General features: G+C 40.4%; 14 non-coding genes across 14 annotated transcripts; all 14 read right to left on the reverse strand.

Annotated features, from left to right (window-relative positions):
* Positions 1 to 349: 349 nt before the first annotated feature.
* trnav-aac (transfer RNA valine (anticodon AAC)) lies at positions 350 to 422 on the reverse strand. Its single transcript has one exon. It is a non-coding gene; the product is annotated as a tRNA-Val (tRNA).
* Positions 423 to 2354: 1932 nt separating this feature from the next.
* Positions 2355 to 2427, reverse strand: trnav-cac (transfer RNA valine (anticodon CAC)). The gene has a single exon. It is a non-coding gene; the product is annotated as a tRNA-Val (tRNA).
* Positions 2428 to 3312: 885 nt separating this feature from the next.
* Positions 3313 to 3385, reverse strand: trnav-aac (transfer RNA valine (anticodon AAC)). The gene has a single exon. It is a non-coding gene; the product is annotated as a tRNA-Val (tRNA).
* Positions 3386 to 5317: 1932 nt separating this feature from the next.
* trnav-cac (transfer RNA valine (anticodon CAC)) lies at positions 5318 to 5390 on the reverse strand. The gene has a single exon. It is a non-coding gene; the product is annotated as a tRNA-Val (tRNA).
* An 885-nt stretch (positions 5391 to 6275) lies between these two features.
* trnav-aac (transfer RNA valine (anticodon AAC)) lies at positions 6276 to 6348 on the reverse strand. Its single transcript has one exon. It is a non-coding gene; the product is annotated as a tRNA-Val (tRNA).
* Positions 6349 to 9238: 2890 nt separating this feature from the next.
* On the reverse strand, positions 9239 to 9311 carry trnav-aac (transfer RNA valine (anticodon AAC)). Its single transcript has one exon. It is a non-coding gene; the product is annotated as a tRNA-Val (tRNA).
* A 1933-nt stretch (positions 9312 to 11244) lies between these two features.
* On the reverse strand, positions 11245 to 11317 carry trnav-cac (transfer RNA valine (anticodon CAC)). The gene has a single exon. It is a non-coding gene; the product is annotated as a tRNA-Val (tRNA).
* An 885-nt stretch (positions 11318 to 12202) lies between these two features.
* Positions 12203 to 12275, reverse strand: trnav-aac (transfer RNA valine (anticodon AAC)). Its single transcript has one exon. It is a non-coding gene; the product is annotated as a tRNA-Val (tRNA).
* A 2891-nt stretch (positions 12276 to 15166) lies between these two features.
* On the reverse strand, positions 15167 to 15239 carry trnav-aac (transfer RNA valine (anticodon AAC)). The gene has a single exon. It is a non-coding gene; the product is annotated as a tRNA-Val (tRNA).
* Positions 15240 to 18130: 2891 nt separating this feature from the next.
* Positions 18131 to 18203, reverse strand: trnav-aac (transfer RNA valine (anticodon AAC)). The gene has a single exon. It is a non-coding gene; the product is annotated as a tRNA-Val (tRNA).
* Positions 18204 to 20135: 1932 nt separating this feature from the next.
* trnav-cac (transfer RNA valine (anticodon CAC)) lies at positions 20136 to 20208 on the reverse strand. The gene has a single exon. It is a non-coding gene; the product is annotated as a tRNA-Val (tRNA).
* Positions 20209 to 21093: 885 nt separating this feature from the next.
* Positions 21094 to 21166, reverse strand: trnav-aac (transfer RNA valine (anticodon AAC)). The gene has a single exon. It is a non-coding gene; the product is annotated as a tRNA-Val (tRNA).
* A 1932-nt stretch (positions 21167 to 23098) lies between these two features.
* trnav-cac (transfer RNA valine (anticodon CAC)) lies at positions 23099 to 23171 on the reverse strand. Its single transcript has one exon. It is a non-coding gene; the product is annotated as a tRNA-Val (tRNA).
* An 885-nt stretch (positions 23172 to 24056) lies between these two features.
* On the reverse strand, positions 24057 to 24129 carry trnav-aac (transfer RNA valine (anticodon AAC)). Its single transcript has one exon. It is a non-coding gene; the product is annotated as a tRNA-Val (tRNA).
* Between the last annotated feature and the right edge of the window lie 1573 nt (positions 24130 to 25702).

The raw sequence follows: 25702 nt of genomic DNA on the forward strand, positions 1-25702 counted from the left end.
ACAGCCACATACATTTATTTTGGCATACTTTCATTCCGTTGACCTTTCTTTAATCTGTCACATCCTTGTGAATTGTTCCTGAGGGTTGCTAGCATTAGTGAATCATATTAAGCTAAAGTATTGCAATAATTTGGGACATGTAGCCTATTTGAATCATTATGGAACTCAGACCACACGTAGCAGGAATTTATTCAGAGCGCCCAAGCTAGCCACCCCAGCAGAGTGCGTTACGCGACTTAAAAGGGTAAGTCTGAATAGCAAATACTGAGAAGTGCGTAGGAAAAGCATGAATTCCTAAATTGGGATCGAGCCCTAAGTGAATAGGCTTACTATCTAATTTGTTAAAATGTGTTTCCGCCCGGTCTCGAACCGGGGACCTTTCGCGTGTTAGGCGAACGTGAAAACCACTACACTACGGAAACTGCATGAGTAGGATACTAAGGGTGTGACTTTGGCTGGGTGGGTTGGTGGGTGGGGCATTTATCGCTCTCAGAACCAAATGAAGTCAGAAATGACTTAGTCCATTAACTAAGCAATAAGGCTTGAGATCCCGGGAATTATCGTGTGAATAACTCCTGAATAAGGGCTGATTCACCGTAGGGATGGTTTGGCTGAGCAGCCGGCTCTTGGAAGAGTCTTGGTGGTTCCAAACTTCTTCCTTTTAAGAATGATGGAAGCCACTGTGTTCTTGGGTACCTTCAATGCTGCAGAAATGTATCGGTACCCTTCCCCACGTCTGTGCCTCGACACAATCCTCTCTCGGAGCTCTAGGGACAATTCCTTCCACCTCATGGCTTAGTTTATGCTCTGACATGCACTGTCAACTGTGGAACCTTATATAGACAGACAGGTGTGTGCCTTTTCAAATCATGACCAATCCATTGAATTTACCACAGGTGGACTCCAATCAAGTTGTAGAAACATCTCAAGGATGATCAATGGAAACAGGATGGACCTGAGCTCAATTTCCAGCCTCATAGCAAAGGGTCTGAAAACGTATGTAAATAAGGTATTTTTTAAATCTTTTTTTATGAATTAAAAATGATATGTTATCGCTTTGTCATTATGGGGTATTGTGTGTAGATAGATTTTATTTGACTTAATCCGTTTTCAGAATAAGGCTGTAACGTAACAAAATGTGGAAAAAAGTAAGGGGTCTGAATACTTTCCGAATGCACTGTAGCTATGCAGGCTAGCTACTTTTCCTTTGCTAGCCAGCCAACTAAATCTATCACACAATCACATCAAGCAGCTGAAATGACAGAAAACTGTCTGCACTTTTGTTTGTTTTACCTAGGATTATATTGCCATTTCTTTGGATATATCCATTATAATGACCCTGATAAATGAATTTGCCTGGCTCAGAGAAGCTGTCATTCTGGTCACATTCATACACATCGCACGGTGGAGGTCATCAAAAAAACGGCAACATTGATCCACAGGTTGGAGAGGCAGACAGCAAGGTTTAGACAAACCTCAACTGTTTCAAACCATATGCTAGCCTAGGGGCATTGGGAAATATTGTCTAGACCAGTGATATTTAAAGTCGGGGTCGGGGGGACTGCAGTGGGGATATATATATTCATTATTTAGGAACAAAAAATTATGAGTACAGATTATTGTACGAGACAATATAGAAACGTTTTTGAGAAAGTTAATTAGAAAAAAAGTATTTGATTGGGTAATTGAAGGTTATTTGTTGATGTAAAAAAAAATGTAACGTACCGATTTTAAAGTTGTATTTGGGGTGGGATCACAAGAAATGATTGCAAAAAAATGGGGACCCCAGAAATTCTGGAGGAAAAAATGGTGTCCCTGCTGAAAAGGTTTGAATACCATTGGTCTAGACACATTTTTCCAGGGGAGATGAAGTTTATAAATTGCCTGGCAGGGCCGTGGAACAGTGGATGCGCATTTATAAATCTAATGGAACCGCTAACAGGCACTACCTGCAGAATGCTGGGATGGTGGTGCTTCAACTCCCTGCTATTAACCAATTAGCATCCAGGATCCAAACAACCTGTTTTATAACATTGCATTGCCTCTGGTTATTGAAAGACATGTCTAAGACTGGTCTATTCATGTATTCTGCAGGCCTATGTATTTGTTTCGTTTTTTTCAGTTATCACTATCTGCCTCTGGTTAATGAAAGACATGTCTAAGACTGGTCTATTCATGTATTCTGTAGGCCTATGTATTTGTTTAGTTTTTTTTCACTTATCACTATCTGCCTCTGGTTATTGAAAGACATGTCTAAGACTGGTCTATTCATGTATTCTGCAGGCCTATGTATTTGTTTCGTTTTTTTCAGTTATGACCCTGTTTCTGTCATCACTATCTGTTTTGTTAAAATTTGTTTCCGCCCGGTTTCGAACCGGGGACCTTTCGCGTGTGAGGCGAACGTGATAACCACTACACTACAGAAACTACAAGAAAAAGAGTGGAAGTCATGGAAAATGTTAGGAATGCCCACAAGTCTACCGCCCATAATATCCCAAATAGAGTACCACAGTAGGAGTCATAATACCCATAAGAACTAGCGGTCGAACAGGGAAATGGTTCCAATCGTTTTTCCACCATTCATATTCCCCACAGGGGATTTTAAAAACAGTTAAAAAAGGCCTGTGTTTCTTGTTGGCTTACCCTGGCATGGTAACCGTGTAATTCTCTCTCGGACAAGGTGACTTTTATAAAAAATATTCGCCTGTATTTACCCCCCCAAAATTACATGCTAATTAACTGCTAATGTGGCTATCATAAAGAACTACAAATGTATTATTTTAAGTGTTTCTAAAATCCCATATGGGAAAAATGAATGGTGGAAAAATGGTTGGAACCATTTCCCTGTTTGACCGCTAGGTTTTATGGGTATTATGACACCTCCACTGTGGGGCTTTCCCCAGTTTTATTTGACAATTTGTATCATGTTAAATATTAGCCACTATCGGGAGCCACTGTCAGTAACAGCCACATACATTTATTTTGGCATACTTTCATTCCGTTGACCTTTCTTTAATCTGTCACATCCTTGTGAATTGTTCCTGAGGGTTGCTAGCATTAGTGAATCATATTAAGCTAAAGTATTGCAATAATTTGGGACATGTAGCCTATTTGAATCATTATGGAACTCAGACCACACGTAGCAGGAATTTATTCAGAGCGCCCAAGCTAGCCACCCCAGCAGAGTGCGTTACGCGACTTAAAAGGGTAAGTCTGAATAGCAAATACTGAGAAGTGCGTAGGAAAAGCATGAATTCCTAAATTGGGATCGAGCCCTAAGTGAATAGGTGTACTATCTAATTTGTTAAAATGTGTTTCCGCCCGGTCTCGAACCGGGGACCTTTCGCGTGTTAGGCGAACGTGATAACCGCTACACTACGGAAACTGCATGAGTAGCATACTAAGGGTGTGACTTTGGCTGGGTGGGTGGGTGGGTGGGGCATTTATCGCTCTCAGAACCAAATGAAGTCAGAAATGACTTAGTCCATTAACTAAGCAATAAGGCTTGAGATCCCGGGAATTATCGTGTGAATAACTCCTGAATAAGGGCTGATTCACCGTAGGGATGGTTTGGCTGAGCAGCCGGCTCTTGGAAGAGTCTTGGTGGTTCCAAACTTCTTCCTTTTAAGAATGATGGAAGCCACTGTGTTCTTGGGTACCTTCAATGCTGCAGAAATGTATCGGTACCCTTCCCCACGTCTGTGCCTCGACACAATCCTGTCTCGGAGCTCTAGGGACAATTCCTTCCACCTCATGGCTTAGTTTATGCTCTGACATGCACTGTCAACTGTGGAACCTTATATAGACAGACAGGTGTGTGCCTTTTCAAATCATGACCAATCCATTGAATTTACCACAGGTGGACTCCAATCAAGTTGTAGAAACATCTCAAGGATGATCAATGGAAACAGGATGGACCTGAGCTCAATTTCCAGACTCATAGCAAAGGGTCTGAAAACGTATGTAAATAAGGTATTTTTTAAATCTTTTTTTATGAATTAAAAATGATATGTTATCGCTTTGTCATTATGGGGTATTGTGTGTAGATAGATTTTATTTGACTTAATCCGTTTTCAGAATAAGGCTGTAACGTAACAAAATGTGGAAAAAAGTAAGGGGTCTGAATACTTTCCGAATGCACTGTAGCTATGCAGGCTAGCTACTTTTCCTTTGCTAGCCAGCCAACTAAATCTATCACACAATCACATCAAGCAGCTGAAATGACAGAAAACTGTCTGCACTTTTGTTTGTTTTACCTAGGATTATATTGCCATTTCTTTGGATATATCCATTATAATGACCCTGATAAATGAATTTGCCTGGCTCAGAGAAGCTGTCATTCTGGTCACATTCATACACATCGCACGGTGGAGGTCACCAAAAAAACGGCAACATTGATCCACAGGTTGGAGAGGCAGACAGCAAGGTTTAGACAAACCTCAACTGTTTCAAACCATATGCTAGCCTAGGGGCATTGGGAAATATTGTCTAGACCAGTGATATTTAAAGTCGGGGTCGGGGGGACTGCAGTGGGGATATATATATTCATTATTTAGGAACAAAAAATTATGAGTACAGATTATTGTACGAGACAATATAGAAACGTTTTTGAGAAAGTTAATTAGAAAAAAAGTATTTGATTGGGTAATTGAAGGTTATTTGTTGATGTAAAAAAAAATGTAACGTACCGATTTTAAAGTTGTATTTGGGGTGGGATCACAAGAAATGATTGCAAAAAAATGGGGACCCCAGAAATTCTGGAGGAAAAAATGGTGTCCCTGCTGAAAAGGTTTGAATACCATTGGTCTAGACACATTTTTCCAGGGGAGATGAAGTTTATAAATTGACTGGCTGGGCCGTGGAACAGTGGATGCGCATTTATAAATCTAATGGAACCGCTAACAGGCACTACCTGCAGAATGCTGGGATGGTGGTGCTTCAACTCCCTGCTATTAACCAATTAGCATCCAGGATCCAAACAACCTGTTTTATAACATTGCATTGCCTCTGGTTATTGAAAGACATGTCTAAGACTGGTCTATTCATGTATTCTGCAGGCCTATGTATTTGTTTCGTTTTTTTCAGTTATCACTATCTGCCTCTGGTTAATGAAAGACATGTCTAAGACTGGTCTATTCATGTATTCTGTAGGCCTATGTATTTGTTTAGTTTTTTTTCACTTATCACTATCTGCCTCTGGTTATTGAAAGACATGTCTAAGACTGGTCTATTCATGTATTCTGCAGGCCTATGTATTTGTTTCGTTTTTTTCAGTTATGACCCTGTTTCTGTCATCACTATCTGTTTTGTTAAAATTTGTTTCCGCCCGGTTTCGAACCGGGGACCTTTCGCGTGTGAGGCGAACGTGATAACCACTACACTACAGAAACTACAAGAAAAAGAGTGGAAGTCATGGAAAATGTTAGGAATGCCCACAAGTCTACCGCCCATAATATCCCAAATAGAGTACCACAGTAGGAGTCATAATACCCATAAGAACTAGCGGTCGAACAGGGAAATGGTTCCAATCGTTTTTCCACCATTCATATTCCCCACAGGGGATTTTAAAAACAGTTAAAAAAGGCCTGTGTTTCTTGTTGGCTTACCCTGGCATGGTAACCGTGTAATTCTCTCTCGGACAAGGTGACTTTTATAAAAAATATTCGCCTGTATTTACCCCCCCAAAATTAAATGCTAATTAACTGCTAATGTGGCTATCATAAAGAACTACAAATGTATTATTTTAAGTGTTTCTAAAATCCCATATGGGAAAAATGAATGGTGGAAAAATGGTTGGAACCATTTCCCTGTTTGACCGCTAGGTTTTATGGGTATTATGACACCTCCACTGTGGGGCTTTCCCCAGTTTTATTTGACAATTTGTATCATGTTAAATATTAGCCACTATCGGGAGCCACTGTCAGTAACAGCCACATACATTTATTTTGGCATACTTTCATTCCGTTGACCTTTCTTTAATCTGTCACATCCTTGTGAATTGTTCCTGAGGGTTGCTAGCATTAGTGAATCATATTAAGCTAAAGTATTGCAATAATTTGGGACATGTAGCCTATTTGAATCATTATGGAACTCAGACCACACGTAGCAGGAATTTATTCAGAGCGCCCAAGCTAGCCACCCCAGCAGAGTGCGTTACGCGACTTAAAAGGGTAAGTCTGAATAGCAAATACTGAGAAGTGCGTAGGAAAAGCATGAATTCCTAAATTGGGATCGAGCCCTAAGTGAATAGGTGTACTATCTAATTTGTTAAAATGTGTTTCCGCCCGGTCTCGAACCGGGGACCTTTCGCGTGTTAGGCGAACGTGATAACCGCTACACTACGGAAACTGCATGAGTAGCATACTAAGGGTGTGACTTTGGCTGGGTGGGTGGGTGGGTGGGGCATTTATCGCTCTCAGAACCAAATGAAGTCAGAAATGACTTAGTCCATTAACTAAGCAATAAGGCTTGAGATCCCGGGAATTATCGTGTGAATAACTCCTGAATAAGGGCTGATTCACCGTAGGGATGGTTTGGCTGAGCAGCCGGCTCTTGGAAGAGTCTTGGTGGTTCCAAACTTCTTCCTTTTAAGAATGATGGAAGCCACTGTGTTCTTGGGTACCTTCAATGCTGCAGAAATGTATCGGTACCCTTCCCCACGTCTGTGCCTCGACACAATCCTGTCTCGGAGCTCTAGGGACAATTCCTTCCACCTCATGGCTTAGTTTATGCTCTGACATGCACTGTCAACTGTGGAACCTTATATAGACAGACAGGTGTGTGCCTTTTCAAATCATGACCAATCCATTGAATTTACCACAGGTGGACTCCAATCAAGTTGTAGAAACATCTCAAGGATGATCAATGGAAACAGGATGGACCTGAGCTCAATTTCCAGACTCATAGCAAAGGGTCTGAAAACGTATGTAAATAAGGTATTTTTTAAATCTTTTTTTATGAATTAAAAATGATATGTTATCGCTTTGTCATTATGGGGTATTGTGTGTAGATAGATTTTATTTGACTTAATCCGTTTTCAGAATAAGGCTGTAACGTAACAAAATGTGGAAAAAAGTAAGGGGTCTGAATACTTTCCGAATGCACTGTAGCTATGCAGGCTAGCTACTTTTCCTTTGCTAGCCAGCCAACTAAATCTATCACACAATCACATCAAGCAGCTGAAATGACAGAAAACTGTCTGCACTTTTGTTTGTTTTACCTAGGATTATATTGCCATTTCTTTGGATATATCCATTATAATGACCCTGATAAATGAATTTGCCTGGCTCAGAGAAGCTGTCATTCTGGTCACATTCATACACATCGCACGGTGGAGGTCACCAAAAAAACGGCAACATTGATCCACAGGTTGGAGAGGCAGACAGCAAGGTTTAGACAAACCTCAACTGTTTCAAACCATATGCTAGCCTAGGGGCATTGGGAAATATTGTCTAGACCAGTGATATTTAAAGTCGGGGTCGGGGGGACTGCAGTGGGGATATATATATTCATTATTTAGGAACAAAAAATTATGAGTACAGATTATTGTACGAGACAATATAGAAACGTTTTTGAGAAAGTTAATTAGAAAAAAAGTATTTGATTGGGTAATTGAAGGTTATTTGTTGATGTAAAAAAAAATGTAACGTACCGATTTTAAAGTTGTATTTGGGGTGGGATCACAAGAAATGATTGCAAAAAAATGGGGACCCCAGAAATTCTGGAGGAAAAAATGGTGTCCCTGCTGAAAAGGTTTGAATACCATTGGTCTAGACACATTTTTCCAGGGGAGATGAAGTTTATAAATTGACTGGCTGGGCCGTGGAACAGTGGATGCGCATTTATAAATCTAATGGAACCGCTAACAGGCACTACCTGCAGAATGCTGGGATGGTGGTGCTTCAACTCCCTGCTATTAACCAATTAGCATCCAGGATCCAAACAACCTGTTTTATAACATTGCATTGCCTCTGGTTATTGAAAGACATGTCTAAGACTGGTCTATTCATGTATTCTGCAGGCCTATGTATTTGTTTCGTTTTTTTCAGTTATCACTATCTGCCTCTGGTTAATGAAAGACATGTCTAAGACTGGTCTATTCATGTATTCTGTAGGCCTATGTATTTGTTTAGTTTTTTTTCACTTATCACTATCTGCCTCTGGTTATTGAAAGACATGTCTAAGACTGGTCTATTCATGTATTCTGCAGGCCTATGTATTTGTTTCGTTTTTTTCAGTTATGACCCTGTTTCTGTCATCACTATCTGTTTTGTTAAAATTTGTTTCCGCCCGGTTTCGAACCGGGGACCTTTCTCGTGTGGGGCGAACGTGATAACCACTACACTACAGAAACTACAAGAAAAAGAGTGGAAGTCATGGAAAATGTTAGGAATGCCCACAAGTCTACCGCCCATAATATCCCAAATAGAGTACCACAGTAGGAGTCATAATACCCATAAGAACTAGCGGTCGAACAGGGAAATGGTTCCAATCGTTTTTCCACCATTCATATTCCCCACAGGGGATTTTAAAAACAGTTAAAAAAGGCCTGTGTTTCTTGTTGGCTTACCCTGGCATGGTAACCGTGTAATTCTCTCTAGGACAAGGTGACTTTTATAAAAAATATTCGGCTGTATTTACCCCCCCAAAATTAAATGCTAATTAACTGCTAATGTGGCTATCATAAAGAACTACAAATGTATTATTTTAAGTGTTTCTAAAATCCCATATGGGAAAAATGAATGGTGGAAAAATGGTTGGAACCATTTCCCTGTTTGACCGCTAGGTTTTATGGGTATTATGACACCTCCACTGTGGGGCTTTCCCCAGTTTTATTTGACAATTTGTATCATGTTAAATATTAGCCACTATCGGGAGCCACTGTCAGTAACAGCCACATACATTTATTTTGGCATACTTTCATTCCGTTGACCTTTCTTTAATCTGTCACATCCTTGTGAATTGTTCCTGAGGGTTGCTAGCATTAGTGAATCATATTAAGCTAAAGTATTGCAATAATTTGGGACATGTAGCCTATTTGAATCATTATGGAACTCAGACCACACGTAGCAGGAATTTATTCAGAGCGCCCAAGCTAGCCACCCCAGCAGAGTGCGTTACGCGACTTAAAAGGGTAAGTCTGAATAGCAAATACTGAGAAGTGCGTAGGAAAAGCATGAATTCCTAAATTGGGATCGAGCCCTAAGTGAATAGGCTTACTGTCTAATTTGTTAAAATGTGTTTCCGCCCGGTCTCGAACCGGGGACCTTTCGCGTGTTAGGCGAACGTGATAACCACTACACTACGGAAACTGCGTGAGTAGGATACTAAGGGTGTGACTTTGGCTGGGTTGGTGGGTGGGTGGGGCATTTATCGCTCTCAGAACCAAATGAAGTCAGAAATGACTTAGTCCATTAACTAAGCAATCAGCCTTGAGATCCCGGGAATTATCGTGTGAATAACTCCTGAATAAGGGCTGATTCACCGTAGGGATGGTTTGGCTGAGCAGCCGGCTCTTGGAAGAGTCTTGGTGGTTCCAAACTTCTTCCTTTTAAGAATGATGGAAGCCACTGTGTTCTTGGGTACCTTCAATGCTGCAGAAATGTATCGGTACCCTTCCCCACGTCTGTGCCTCGACACAATCCTCTCTCGGAGCTCTAGGGACAATTCCTTCCACCTCATGGCTTAGTTTATGCTCTGACATGCACTGTCAACTGTGGAACCTTATATAGACAGACAGGTGTGTGCCTTTTCAAATCATGACCAATCCATTGAATTTACCACAGGTGGACTCCAATCAAGTTGTAGAAACATCTCAAGGATGATCAATGGAAACAGGATGGACCTGAGCTCAATTTCCAGACTCATAGCAAAGGGTCTGAAAACGTATGTAAATAAGGTATTTTTTAAATCTTTTTTTATGAATTAAAAATGATATGTTATCGCTTTGTCATTATGGGGTATTGTGTGTAGATAGATTTTATTTGACTTAATCCGTTTTCAGAATAAGGCTGTAACGTAACAAAATGTGGAAAAAAGTAAGGGGTCTGAATACTTTCCGAATGCACTGTAGCTATGCAGGCTAGCTACTTTTCCTTTGCTAGCCAGCCAACTAAATCTATCACACAATCACATCAAGCAGCTGAAATGACAGAAAACTGTCTGCACTTTTGTTTGTTTTACCTAGGATTATATTGCCATTTCTTTGGATATATCCATTATAATGACCCTGATAAATGAATTTGCCTGGCTCAGAGAAGCTGTCATTCTGGTCACATTCATACACATCGCACGGTGGAGGTCACCAAAAAAACGGCAACATTGATCCACAGGTTGGAGAGGCAGACAGCAAGGTTTAGACAAACCTCAACTGTTTCAAACCATATGCTAGCCTAGGGGCATTGGGAAATATTGTCTAGACCAGTGATATTTAAAGTCGGGGTCGGGGGGACTGCAGTGGGGATATATATATTCATTATTTAGGAACAAAAAATGATGAGTACAGATTATTGTACGAGACAATATAGAAACGTTTTTGAGAAAGTTAATTAGAAAAAAAGTATTTGATTGGGTAATTGAAGGTTATTTGTTGATGTAAAAAAAAATGTAACGTACCGGTTTTGAAAGTTGTATTTGGGGTGCGATCACAAGAAATGATTGCAAAAAAATGGGGACCCCAGAAAGTCTGGAGGAAAAAATGGTGTCCCTGCTGAAAAGGTTTGAATACCATTGGTCTAGACACATTTTTCCAGGGGAGATGAAGTTTATAAATTGACTGGCTGGGCCGTGGAACAGTGGATGCGCATTTATAAATCTAATGGAACCGCTAACAGGCACTACCTACAGAATGCTGGGATGGTGGTGCTTCAACTCCCTGCTATTAACCAATTAGCATCCAGGATCCAAACAACCTGTTTTATAACATTGCATTGCCTCTGGTTATTGAAAGACATGTCTAAGACTGGTCTATTCATGTATTCTGCAGGCCTATGTATTTGTTTCGTTTTTTTCAGTTATCACTATCTGCCTCTGGTTAATGAAAGACATGTCTAAGACTGGTCTATTCATGTATTCTGTAGGCCTATGTATTTGTTTAGTTTTTTTTCACTTATCACTATCTGCCTCTGGTTATTGAAAGACATGTCTAAGACTGGTCTATTCATGTATTCTGCAGGCCTATGTATTTGTTTCGTTTTTTTCAGTTATGACCCTGTTTCTGTCATCACTATCTGTTTTGTTAAAATTTGTTTCCGCCCGGTTTCGAACCGGGGACCTTTCGCAAGTGAGGCGAACGTGATAACCACTACACTACAGAAACTACAAGAAAAAGAGTGGAAGTCATGGAAAATGTTAGGAATGCCCACAAGTCTACCGCCCATAATATCCCAAATAGAGTACCACAGTAGGAGTCATAATACCCATAAGAACTAGCGGTCGAACAGGGAAATGGTTCCAATCGTTTTTCCACCATTCATATTCCCCACAGGGGATTTTAAAAACAGTTAAAAAAGGCCTGTGTTTCTTGTTGGCTTACCCTGGCATGGTAACCGTGTAATTCTCTCTAGGACAAGGTGACTTTTATAAAAAATATTCGGCTGTATTTACCCCCCCAAAATTAAATGCTAATTAACTGCTAATGTGGCTATCATAAAGAACTACAAATGTATTATTTTAAGTGTTTCTAAAATCCCATATGGGAAAAATGAATGGTGGAAAAATGGTTGGAACCATTTCCCTGTTTGACCGCTAGGTTTTATGGGTATTATGACACCTCCACTGTGGGGCTTTCCCCAGTTTTATTTGACAATTTGTATCATGTTAAATATTAGCCACTATCGGGAGCCACTGTCAGTAACAGCCACATACATTTATTTTGGCATACTTTCATTCCGTTGACCTTTCTTTAATCTGTCACATCCTTGTGAATTGTTCCTGAGGGTTGCTAGCATTAGTGAATCATATTAAGCTAAAGTATTGCAATAATTTGGGACATGTAGCCTATTTGAATCATTATGGAACTCAGACCACACGTAGCAGGAATTTATTCAGAGCGCCCAAGCTAGCCACCCCAGCAGAGTGCGTTACGCGACTTAAAAGGGTAAGTCTGAATAGCAAATACTGAGAAGTGCGTAGGAAAAGCATGAATTCCTAAATTGGGATCGAGCCCTAAGTGAATAGGCTTACTGTCTAATTTGTTAAAATGTGTTTCCGCCCGGTCTCGAACCGGGGACCTTTCGCGTGTTAGGCGAACGTGATAACCACTACACTACGGAAACTGCATGAGTAGGATACTAAGGGTGTGACTTTGGCTGGGTTGGTGGGTGGGTGGGGCATTTATCGCTCTCAGAACCAAATGAAGTCAGAAATGACTTAGTCCATTAACTAAGCAATCAGCCTTGAGATCCCGGGAATTATCGTGTGAATAACTCCTGAATAAGGGCTGATTCACCGTAGGGATGGTTTGGCTGAGCAGCCGGCTCTTGGAAGAGTCTTGGTGGTTCCAAACTTCTTCCTTTTAAGAATGATGGAAGCCACTGTGTTCTTGGGTACCTTCAATGCTGCAGAAATGTATCGGTACCCTTCCCCACGTCTGTGCCTCGACACAATCCTCTCTCGGAGCTCTAGGGACAATTCCTTCCACCTCATGGCTTAGTTTATGCTCTGACATGCACTGTCAACTGTGGAACCTTATATAGACAGACAGGTGTGTGCCTTTTCAAATCATGACCAATCCATTGAATTTACCACAGGTGGACTCCAATCAAGTTGTAGAAACATCTCAAGGATGATCAATGGAAACAGGATGGACCTGAGCTCAATTTCCAGACTCATAGCAAAGGGTCTGAAAACGTATGTAAATAAGGTATTTTTTAAATCTTTTTTTATGAATTAAAAATGATATGTTATCGCTTTGTCATTATGGGGTATTGTGTGTAGATAGATTTTATTTGACTTAATCCGTTTTCAGAATAAGGCTGTAACGTAACAAAATGTGGAAAAAAGTAAGGGGTCTGAATACTTTCCGAATGCACTGTAGCTATGCAGGCTAGCTACTTTTCCTTTGCTAGCCAGCCAACTAAATCTATCACACAATCACATCAAGCAGCTGAAATGACAGAAAACTGTCTGCACTTTTGTTTGTTTTACCTAGGATTATATTGCCATTTCTTTGGATATATCCATTATAATGACCCTGATAAATGAATTTGCCTGGCTCAGAGAAGCTGTCATTCTGGTCACATTCATACACATCGCACGGTGGAGGTCACCAAAAAAACGGCAACATTGATCCACAGGTTGGAGAGGCAGACAGCAAGGTTTAGACAAACCTCAACTGTTTCAAACCATATGCTAGCCTAGGGGCATTGGGAAATATTGTCTAGACCAGTGATATTTAAAGTCGGGGTCGGGGGGACTGCAGTGGGGATATATATATTCATTATTTAGGAACAAAAAATGATGAGTACAGATTATTGTACGAGACAATATAGAAACGTTTTTGAGAAAGTTAATTAGAAAAAAAGTATTTGATTGGGTAATTGAAGGTTATTTGTTGATGTAAAAAAAAATGTAACGTACCGGTTTTGAAAGTTGTATTTGGGGTGCGATCACAAGAAATGATTGCAAAAAAATGGGGACCCCAGAAAGTCTGGAGGAAAAAATGGTGTCCCTGCTGAAAAGGTTTGAATACCATTGGTCTAGACACATTTTTCCAGGGGAGATGAAGTTTATAAATTGACTGGCTGGGCCGTGGAACAGTGGATGCGCATTTATAAATCTAATGGAACCGCTAACAGGCACTACCTACAGAATGCTGGGATGGTGGTGCTTCAACTCCCTGCTATTAACCAATTAGCATCCAGGATCCAAACAACCTGTTTTATAACATTGCATTGCCTCTGGTTATTGAAAGACATGTCTAAGACTGGTCTATTCATGTATTCTGCAGGCCTATGTATTTGTTTCGTTTTTTTCAGTTATCACTATCTGCCTCTGGTTAATGAAAGACATGTCTAAGACTGGTCTATTCATGTATTCTGTAGGCCTATGTATTTGTTTAGTTTTTTTTCACTTATCACTATCTGCCTCTGGTTATTGAAAGACATGTCTAAGACTGGTCTATTCATGTATTCTGCAGGCCTATGTATTTGTTTCGTTTTTTTCAGTTATGACCCTGTTTCTGTCATCACTATCTGTTTTGTTAAAATTTGTTTCCGCCCGGTTTCAAACCGGGGACCTTTCGCAAGTGAGGCGAACGTGATAACCACTACACTACAGAAACTACAAGAAAAAGAGTGGAAGTCATGGAAAATGTTAGGAATGCCCACAAGTCTACCGCCCATAATATCCCAAATAGAGTACCACAGTAGGAGTCATAATACCCATAAGAACTAGCGGTCGAACAGGGAAATGGTTCCAATCGTTTTTCCACCATTCATATTCCCCACAGGGGATTTTAAAAACAGTTAAAAAAGGCCTGTGTTTCTTGTTGGCTTACCCTGGCATGGTAACCGTGTAATTCTCTCTCGGACAAGGTGACTTTTATAAAAAATATTCGCCTGTATTTACCCCCCCAAAATTACATGCTAATTAACTGCTAATGTGGCTATCATAAAGAACTACAAATGTATTATTTTAAGTGTTTCTAAAATCCAATATGGGAAAAATGAATGGTGGAAAAATGGTTGGAACCATTTCCCTGTTTGACCGCTAGGTTTTATGGGTATTATGACACCTCCACTGTGGGGCTTTCCCCAGTTTTATTTGACAATTTGTATCATGTTAAATATTAGCCACTATCGGGAGCCACTGTCAGTAACAGCCACATACATTTATTTTGGCATACTTTCATTCCGTTGACCTTTCTTTAATCTGTCACATCCTTGTGAATTGTTCCTGAGGGTTGCTAGCATTAGTGAATCATATTAAGCTAAAGTATTGCAATAATTTGGGACATGTAGCCTATTTGAATCATTATGGAACTCAGACCACACGTAGCAGGAATTTATTCAGAGCGCCCAAGCTAGCCACCCCAGCAGAGTGAGTTACGCGACTTAAAAGGGTAAGTCTGAATAGCAAATACTGAGAAGTGCGTAGGAAAAGCATGAATTCCTAAATTGGGATCGAGCCCTAAGTGAATAGGTGTACGATCTAATTTGTTAAAATGTGTTTCCGCCCGGTCTCGAACCGGGGACCTTTCGCGTGTTAGGCGAACGTGATAACCGCTACACTACGGAAACTGCGTGAGTAGGATACTAAGGGTGTGACTTTGGCTGGGTGGGTGGGTGGGTGGGGCATTTACCGCTCTCAGAACCAAATGAAGTCAGAAATGACTTAGTCCATTAACTAAGCAATAAGGCTTGAGATCCCGGGAATTATCGTGTGAATAACTCCTGAATAAGGGCTGATTCACCGTTTGGATGGTTTGGCTGAGCAGCCGGCTCTTGGAAGAGTCTTGGTGGTTCCAAACTTCTTCCTTTTAAGAATGATGGAAGCCACTGTGTTCTTGGGTACCTTCAATGCTGCAGAAATGTATCGGTACCCTTCCCCACGTCTGTGCCTCGACACAATCCTCTCTCGGAGCTCTAGGGACAATTCCTTCCACCTCATGGCTTAGTTTATGCTCTGACATGCACTGTCAACTGTGGAACCTTATATAGACAGACAGGTGTGTGCCTTTTCAAATCATGACCAATCCATTGAATTTACCACAGGTGGACTCCAATCAAGTTGTAGAAACATCTCAAGGATGATCAATGGAAACAGGATGGACCTGAGCTCAATTTCCAGACTCATAGCAAAGGGTCTGAAAACGTATGTAAATAAGGTATTTTTTAAATCTTTTTTTATGAATTAAAAATGATATGTTATCGCTTTGTCATTATGGGGTATTGTGTGTAGATAGATTTTATTTGACTTAATCCGTTTTCAGAATAAGGCTGTAACGTAACAAAATGTGGAAAAAAGTAAGGGGTCTGAATACTTTCCGAATGCACTGTAGCTATGCAGGCTAGCTACTTTTCCTTTGCTAGCCAGCCAACTAAATCTATCACACAATCACATCAAGCAGCTGAAATGACAGAAAACTGTCTGCACTTTTGTTTGTTTTACCTAGGATTATATTGCCATTTCTTTGGATATATCCATTATAATGACCCTGATAAATGAATTTGCCTGGCTCAGAGAAGCTGTCATTCTGGTCACATTCATACACATCGCACGGTGGAGGTCACCAAAAAAACGGCAACATTGATCCACAGGTTGGAGAGGCAGACAGCAAGGTTTAGACAAACCTCAACTGTTTCAAACCATATGCTAGCCTAGGGGCATTGGGAAATATTGTCTAGACCAGTGATATTTAAAGTCGGGGTCGGGGGGACTGCAGTGGGGATATATATATTCATTATTTAGGAACAAAAAATGATGAGTACAGATTATTGTACGAGACAATATAGAAACGTTTTTGAGAAAGTTAATTAGAAAAAAAGTATTTGATTGGGTAATTGAAGGTTATTTGTTGATGTAAAAAAAAATGTAACGTACCGGTTTTGAAAGTTGTATTTGGGGTGCGATCACAAGAAATGATTGCAAAAAAATGGGGACCCCAGAAAGTCTGGAGGAAAAAATGGTGTCCCTGCTGAAAAGGTTTGAATACCATTGGTCTAGACACATTTTTCCAGGGGAGATGAAGTTTATAAATTGACTGGCTGGGCCGTGGAACAGTGGATGCGCATTTATAAATCTAATGGAACCGCTAACAGGCACTACCTACAGAATGCTGGGATGGTGGTGCTTCAACTCCCTGCTATTAACCAATTAGCATCCAGGATCCAAACAACCTGTTTTATAACATTGCATTGCCTCTGGTTATTGAAAGACATGTCTAAGACTGGTCTATTCATGTATTCTGCAGGCCTATGTATTTGTTTCGTTTTTTTCAGTTATCACTATCTGCCTCTGGTTAATGAAAGACATGTCTAAGACTGGTCTATTCATGTATTCTGTAGGCCTATGTATTTGTTTAGTTTTTTTTCACTTATCACTATCTGCCTCTGGTTATTGAAAGACATGTCTAAGACTGGTCTATTCATGTATTCTGCAGGCCTATGTATTTGTTTCGTTTTTTTCAGTTATGACCCTGTTTCTGTCATCACTATCTGTTTTGTTAAAATTTGTTTCCGCCCGGTTTCAAACCGGGGACCTTTCGCAAGTGAGGCGAACGTGATAACCACTACACTACAGAAACTACAAGAAAAAGAGTGGAAGTCATGGAAAATGTTAGGAATGCCCACAAGTCTACCGCCCATAATATCCCAAATAGAGTACCACAGTAGGAGTCATAATACCCATAAGAACTAGCGGTCGAACAGGGAAATGGTTCCAATCGTTTTTCCACCATTCATATTCCCCACAGGGGATTTTAAAAACAGTTAAAAAAGGCCTGTGTTTCTTGTTGGCTTACCCTGGCATGGTAACCGTGTAATTCTCTCTCGGACAAGGTGACTTTTATAAAAAATATTCGCCTGTATTTACCCCCCCAAAATTACATGCTAATTAACTGCTAATGTGGCTATCATAAAGAACTACAAATGTATTATTTTAAGTGTTTCTAAAATCCAATATGGGAAAAATGAATGGTGGAAAAATGGTTGGAACCATTTCCCTGTTTGACCGCTAGGTTTTATGGGTATTATGACACCTCCACTGTGGGGCTTTCCCCAGTTTTATTTGACAATTTGTATCATGTTAAATATTAGCCACTATCGGGAGCCACTGTCAGTAACAGCCACATACATTTATTTTGGCATACTTTCATTCCGTTGACCTTTCTTTAATCTGTCACATCCTTGTGAATTGTTCCTGAGGGTTGCTAGCATTAGTGAATCATATTAAGCTAAAGTATTGCAATAATTTGGGACATGTAGCCTATTTGAATCATTATGGAACTCAGACCACACGTAGCAGGAATTTATTCAGAGCGCCCAAGCTAGCCACCCCAGCAGAGTGAGTTACGCGACTTAAAAGGGTAAGTCTGAATAGCAAATACTGAGAAGTGCGTAGGAAAAGCATGAATTCCTAAATTGGGATCGAGCCCTAAGTGAATAGGTGTACTATCTAATTTGTTAAAATGTGTTTCCGCCCGGTCTCGAACCGGGGACCTTTCGCGTGTTAGGCGAACGTGATAACCGCTACACTACGGAAACTGCGTGAGTAGGATACTAAGGGTGTGACTTTGGCTGGGTGGGTGGGTGGGTGGGGCATTTACCGCTCTCAGAACCAAATGAAGTCAGAAATGACTTAGTCCATTAACTAAGCAATAAGGCTTGAGATCCCGGGAATTATCGTGTGAATAACTCCTGAATAAGGGCTGATTCACCGTTTGGATGGTTTGGCTGAGCAGCCGGCTCTTGGAAGAGTCTTGGTGGTTCCAAACTTCTTCCTTTTAAGAATGATGGAAGCCACTGTGTTCTTGGGTACCTTCAATGCTGCAGAAATGTATCGGTACCCTTCCCCACGTCTGTGCCTCGACACAATCCTGTCTCGGAGCTCTAGGGACAATTCCTTCCACCTCATGGCTTAGTTTATGCTCTGACATGCACTGTCAACTGTGGAACCTTATATAGACAGACAGGTGTGTGCCTTTTCAAATCATGACCAATCCAGTGAATTTACCACAGGTGGACTCCAATCAAGTTGTAGAAACATCTCAAGGATGATCAATGGAAACAGGATGGACCTGAGCTCAATTTCCAGACTCATAGCAAAGGGTCTGAAAACGTATGTAAATAAGGTATTTTTTAAATCTTTTTTTATGAATTAAAAATGATATGTTATCGCTTTGTCATTATGGGGTATTGTGTGTAGATAGATTTTATTTGACTTAATCCGTTTTCAGAATAAGGCTGTAACGTAACAAAATGTGGAAAAAAGTAAGGGGTCTGAATACTTTCCGAATGCACTGTAGCTATGCAGGCTAGCTACTTTTCCTTTGCTAGCCAGCCAACTAAATCTATCACACAATCACATCAAGCAGCTGAAATGACAGAAAACTGTCTGCACTTTTGTTTGTTTTACCTAGGATTATATTGCCATTTCTTTGGATATATCCATTATAATGAACCTGATAAATGAATTTGCCTGGCTCAGAGAAGCTGTCATTCTGGTCACATTCATACACATCGCACGGTGGAGGTCACCAAAAAAACGGCAACATTGATCCACAGGTTGGAGAGGCAGACAGCAAGGTTTAGACAAACCTCAACTGTTTCAAACCATATGCTAGCCTAGGGGCATTGGGAAATATTGTCTAGACCAGTGATATTTAAAGTCGGGGTCGGGGGGACTGCAGTGGGGATATATATATTCATTATTTAGGAACAAAAAATTATGAGTACAGATTATTGTACGAGACAATATAGAAACGTTTTTGAGAAAGTTAATTAGAAAAAAAGTATTTGATTGGGTAATTGAAGGTTATTTGTTGATGTAAAAAAAAATGTAACGTACCGATTTTAAAGTTGTATTTGGGGTGGGATCACAAGAAATGATTGCAAAAAAATGGGGACCCCAGAAATTCTGGAGGAAAAAATGGTGTCCCTGCTGAAAAGGTTTGAATACCATTGGTCTAGACACATTTTTCCAGGGGAGATGAAGTTTATAAATTGACTGGCTGGGCCGTGGAACAGTGGATGCGCATTTATAAATCTAATGGAACCGCTAACAGGCACTACCTGCAGAATGCTGGGATGGTGGTGCTTCAACTCCCTGCTATTAACCAATTAGCATCCAGGATCCAAACAACCTGTTTTATAACATTGCATTGCCTCTGGTTATTGAAAGACATGTCTAAGACTGGTCTATTCATGTATTCTGCAGGCCTATGTATTTGTTTCGTTTTTTTCAGTTATCACTATCTGCCTCTGGTTAATGAAAGACATGTCTAAGACTGGTCTATTCATGTATTCTGTAGGCCTATGTATTTGTTTAGTTTTTTTTCACTTATCACTATCTGCCTCTGGTTATTGAAAGACATGTCTAAGACTGGTCTATTCATGTATTCTGCAGGCCTATGTATTTGTTTCGTTTTTTTCAGTTATGACCCTGTTTCTGTCATCACTATCTGTTTTGTTAAAATTTGTTTCCGCCCGGTTTCGAACCGGGGACCTTTCGCGTGTGAGGCGAACGTGATAACCACTACACTACAGAAACTACAAGAAAAAGAGTGGAAGTCATGGAAAATGTTAGGAATGCCCACAAGTCTACCGCCCATAATATCCCAAATAGAGTACCACAGTAGGAGTCATAATACCCATAAGAACTAGTGGTCGAACAGGGAAATGGTTCCAATCGTTTTTCCACCATTCATATTCCCCACAGGGGATTTTAAAAACAGTTAAAAAAGGCCTGTGTTTCTTGTTGGCTTACCCTGGCATGGTAACCGTGTAATTCTCTCTCGGACAAGGTGACTTTTATAAAAAATATTCGCCTGTATTTACCCCCCCAAAATTACATGCTAATTAACTGCTAATGTGGCTATCATAAAGAACTACAAATGTATTATTTTAAGTGTTTCTAAAATCCAATATGGGAAAAATGAATGGTGGAAAAATGGTTGGAACCATTTCCCTGTTTGACCGCTAGGTTTTATGGGTATTATGACACCTCCACTGTGGGGCTTTCCCCAGTTTTATTTGACAATTTGTATCATGTTAAATATTAGCCACTATCGGGAGCCACTGTCAGTAACAGCCACATACATTTATTTTGGCATACTTTCATTCCGTTGACCTTTCTTTAATCTGTCACATCCTTGTGAATTGTTCCTGAGGGTTGCTAGCATTAGTGAATCATATTAAGCTAAAGTATTGCAATAATTTGGGACATGTAGCCTATTTGAATCATTATGGAACTCAGACCACACGTAGCAGGAATTTATTCAGAGCGCCCAAGCTAGCCACCCCAGCAGAGTGCGTTACGCGACTTAAAAGGGTAAGTCTGAATAGCAAATACTGAGAAGTGCGTAGGAAAAGCATGAATTCCTAAATTGGGATCGAGCCCTAAGTGAATAGGTGTACTATCTAATTTGTTAAAATCTTTTTCCGCCCGGTCTCGAACCGGGGACCTTTCGCGTGTTAGGCGAACGTGATAACCGCTACACTACGGAAACTGCGTGAGTAGGATACTAAGGGTGTGACTTTGGCTGGGTGGGTGGGTGGGTGGGGCATTTACCGCTCTCAGAACCAAATGAAGTCAGAAATGACTTAGTCCATTAACTAAGCAATAAGGCTTGAGATCCCGGGAATTATCGTGTGAATAACTCCTGAATAAGGGCTGATTCACCGTTTGGATGGTTTGGCTGAGCAGCCGGCTCTTGGAAGAGTCTTGGTGGTTCCAAACTTCTTCCTTCTAAGAATGATGGAAGCCACTGTGTTCTTGGGTACCTTCAATGCTGCAGAAATGTATCGGTACCCTTCCCCACGTCTGTGCCTCGACACAATCCTGTCTCGGAGCTCTAGGGACAATTCCTTCCACCTCATGGCTTAGTTTATGCTCTGACATGCACTGTCAACTGTGGAACCTTATATAGACAGACAGGTGTGTGCCTTTTCAAATCATGACCAATCCATTGAATTTACCACAGGTGGACTCCAATCAAGTTGTAGAAACATCTCAAGGATGATCAATGGAAACAGGATGGACCTGAGCTCAATTTCCAGACTCATAGCAAAGGGTCTGAAAACGTATGTAAATAAGGTATTTTTTAAATCTTTTTTTATGAATTAAAAATGATATGTTATCGCTTTGTCATTATGGGGTATTGTGTGTAGATAGATTTTATTTGACTTAATCCGTTTTCAGAATAAGGCTGTAACGTAACAAAATGTGGAAAAAAGTAAGGGGTCTGAATACTTTCCGAATGCACTGTAGCTATGCAGGCTAGCTACTTTTCCTTTGCTAGCCAGCCAACTAAATCTATCACACAATCACATCAAGCAGCTGAAATGACAGAAAACTGTCTGCACTTTTGTTTGTTTTACCTAGGATTATATTGCCATTTCTTTGGATATATCCATTATAATGAACCTGATAAATGAATTTGCCTGGCTCAGAGAAGCTGTCATTCTGGTCACATTCATACACATCGCACGGTGGAGGTCACCAAAAAAACGGCAACATTGATCCACAGGTTGGAGAGGCAGACAGCAAGGTTTAGACAAACCTCAACTGTTTCAAACCATATGCTAGCCTAGGGGCATTGGGAAATATTGTCTAGACCAGTGATATTTAAAGTCGGGGTCGGGGGGACTGCAGTGGGGATATATATATTCATTATTTAGGAACAAAAAATTATGAGTACAGATTATTGTACGAGACAATATAGAAACGTTTTTGAGAAAGTTAATTAGAAAAAAAGTATTTGATTGGGTAATTGAAGGTTATTTGTTGATGTAAAAAAAAATGTAACGTACCGATTTTAAAGTTGTATTTGGGGTGGGATCACAAGAAATGATTGCAAAAAAATGGGGACCCCAGAAATTCTGGAGGAAAAAATGGTGTCCCTGCTGAAAAGGTTTGAATACCATTGGTCTAGACACATTTTTCCAGGGGAGATGAAGTTTATAAATTGACTGGCTGGGCCGTGGAACAGTGGATGCGCATTTATAAATCTAATGGAACCGCTAACAGGCACTACCTGCAGAATGCTGGGATGGTGGTGCTTCAACTCCCTGCTATTAACCAATTAGCATCCAGGATCCAAACAACCTGTTTTATAACATTGCATTGCCTCTGGTTATTGAAAGACATGTCTAAGACTGGTCTATTCATGTATTCTGCAGGCCTATGTATTTGTTTCGTTTTTTTCAGTTATCACTATCTGCCTCTGGTTAATGAAAGACATGTCTAAGACTGGTCTATTCATGTATTCTGTAGGCCTATGTATTTGTTTAGTTTTTTTTCACTTATCACTATCTGCCTCTGGTTATTGAAAGACATGTCTAAGACTGGTCTATTCATGTATTCTGCAGGCCTATGTATTTGTTTCGTTTTTTTCAGTTATGACCCTGTTTCTGTCATCACTATCTGTTTTGTTAAAATTTGTTTCCGCCCGGTTTCGAACCGGGGACCTTTCGCGTGTGAGGCGAACGTGATAACCACTACACTACAGAAACTACAGGAAAATGAGTGGAAGTCATGGAAAATGTTAGGAATGCCCACAAGTCTACCGCCCATAATATCCCAAATAGAGTACCACAGTAGGAGTCATAATACCCATAAGAACTAGCGGTCGAACAGGGAAATGGTTCCAATCGTTTTTCCACCATTCATATTCCCCACAGGGGATTTTAAAAACAGTTAAAAAAGGCCTGTGTTTCTTGTTGGCTTACCCTGGCATGGTAACCGTGTAATTCTCTCTCGGACAAGGTGACTTTTATAAAAAATATTCGCCTGTATTTACCCCCCCAAAATTACATGCTAATTAACTGCTAATGTGGCTATCATAAAGAACTACAAATGTATTATTTTAAGTGTTTCTAAAATCCCATATGGGAAAAATGAATGGTGGAAAAATGGTTGGAACCATTTCCCTGTTTGACCGCTAGGTTTTATGGGTATTATGACACCTCCACTGTGGGGCTTTCCCCAGTTTTATTTGACAATTTGTATCATGTTAAATATTAGCCACTATCGGGAGCCACTGTCAGTAACAGCCACATACATTTATTTTGGCATACTTTCATTCCGTTGACCTTTCTTTAATCTGTCACATCCTTGTGAATTGTTCCTGAGGGTTGCTAGCATTAGTGAATCATATTAAGCTAAAGTATTGCAATAATTTGGGACATGTAGCCTATTTGAATCATTATGGAACTCAGACCACACGTAGCAGGAATTTATTCAGAGCGCCCAAGCTAGCCACCCCAGCAGAGTGCGTTACGCGACTTAAAAGGGTAAGTCTGAATAGCAAATACTGAGAAGTGCGTAGGAAAAGCATGAATTCCTAAATTGGGATCGAGCCCTAAGTGAATAGGTGTACTATCTAATTTGTTAAAATGTGTTTCCGCCCGGTCTCGAACCGGGGACCTTTCGCGTGTTAGGCGAACGTGATAACCGCTACACTACGGAAACTGCGTGAGTAGGATACTAAGGGTGTGACTTTGGCTGGGTTGGTGGGTGGGTGGGGCATTTATCGCTCTCAGAACCAAATGAAGTCAGAAATGACTTAGTCCATTAACTAAGCAATAAGGCTTGAGATCCCGGGAATTATCATGTGAATAACTCCTGAATAAGGGCTGATTCACCGTAGGGATGGTTTGGCTGAGCAGCCGGCTCTTGGAAGAGTCTTGGTGGTTCCAAACTTCTTCCTTTTAAGAATGATGGAAGCCACTGTGTTCTTGGGTACCTTCAATGCTGCAGAAATGTATCGGTACCCTTCCCCACGTCTGTGCCTCGACACAATCCTGTCTCGGAGCTCTAGGGACAATTCCTTCCACCTCATGGCTTAGTTTATGCTCTGACATGCACTGTCAACTGTGGAACCTTATATAGACAGACAGGTGTGTGCCTTTTCAAATCATGACCAATCCATTGAATTTACCACAGGTGGACTCCAATCAAGTTGTAGAAACATCTCAAGGATGATCAATGGAAACAGGATGGACCTGAGCTCAATTTCCAGACTCATAGCAAAGGGTCTGAAAACATATGTAAATAAGGTATTTTTTAAATCTTTTTTTATGAATTAAAAATGATATGTTATCGCTTTGTCATTATGGGGTATTGTGTGTAGATAGATTTTATTTGACTTAATCCGTTTTCAGAATAAGGCTGTAACGTAACAAAATGTGGAAAAAAGTAAGGGGTCTGAATACTTTCCGAATGCACTGTAGCTATGCAGGCTAGCTACTTTTCCTTTGCGAGCCAGCCAACTAAATCTATCACACAATCACATCAAGCAGCTGAAATGACAGAAAACTGTCTGCACTTTTGTTTGTTTTACCTAGGATTATATTGCCATTTCTTTGGATATATCCATTATAATGAACCTGATAAATGAATTTGCCTGGCTCAGAGAAGCTGTCATTCTGGTCACATTCATACACATCGCACGGTGGAGGTCACCAAAAAAACGGCAACATTGATCCACAGGTTGGAGAGGCAGACAGCAAGGTTTAGACAAACCTCAACTGTTTCAAACCATATGCTAGCCTAGGGGCATTGGGAAATATTGTCTAGACCAGTGATATTTAAAGTCGGGGTCGGGGGGACTGCAGTGGGGATATATATATTCATTATTTAGGAACAAAAAATTATGAGTACAGATTATTGTACGAGACAATATAGAAACGTTTTTGAGAAAGTTAATTAGAAAAAAAGTATTTGATTGGGTAATTGAAGGTTATTTGTTGATGTAAAAAAAAATGTAACGTACCGATTTTAAAGTTGTATTTGGGGTGGGATCACAAGAAATGATTGCAAAAAAATGGGGACCCCAGAAATTCTGGAGGAAAAAATGGTGTCCCTGCTGAAAAGGTTTGAATACCATTGGTCTAGACACATTTTTCCAGGGGAGATGAAGTTTATAAATTGACTGGCTGGGCCGTGGAACAGTGGATGCGCATTTATAAATCTAATGGAACCGCTAACAGGCACTACCTGCAGAATGCTGGGATGGTGGTGCTTCAACTCCCTGGTATTAACC

Source organism: Salmo salar, chromosome 14 (assembly GCF_965601325.2).
Source record: "Salmo salar chromosome 14, fSalSal1, whole genome shotgun sequence".
Lineage (NCBI taxonomy): Eukaryota > Metazoa > Chordata > Actinopteri > Salmoniformes > Salmonidae > Salmo > Salmo salar.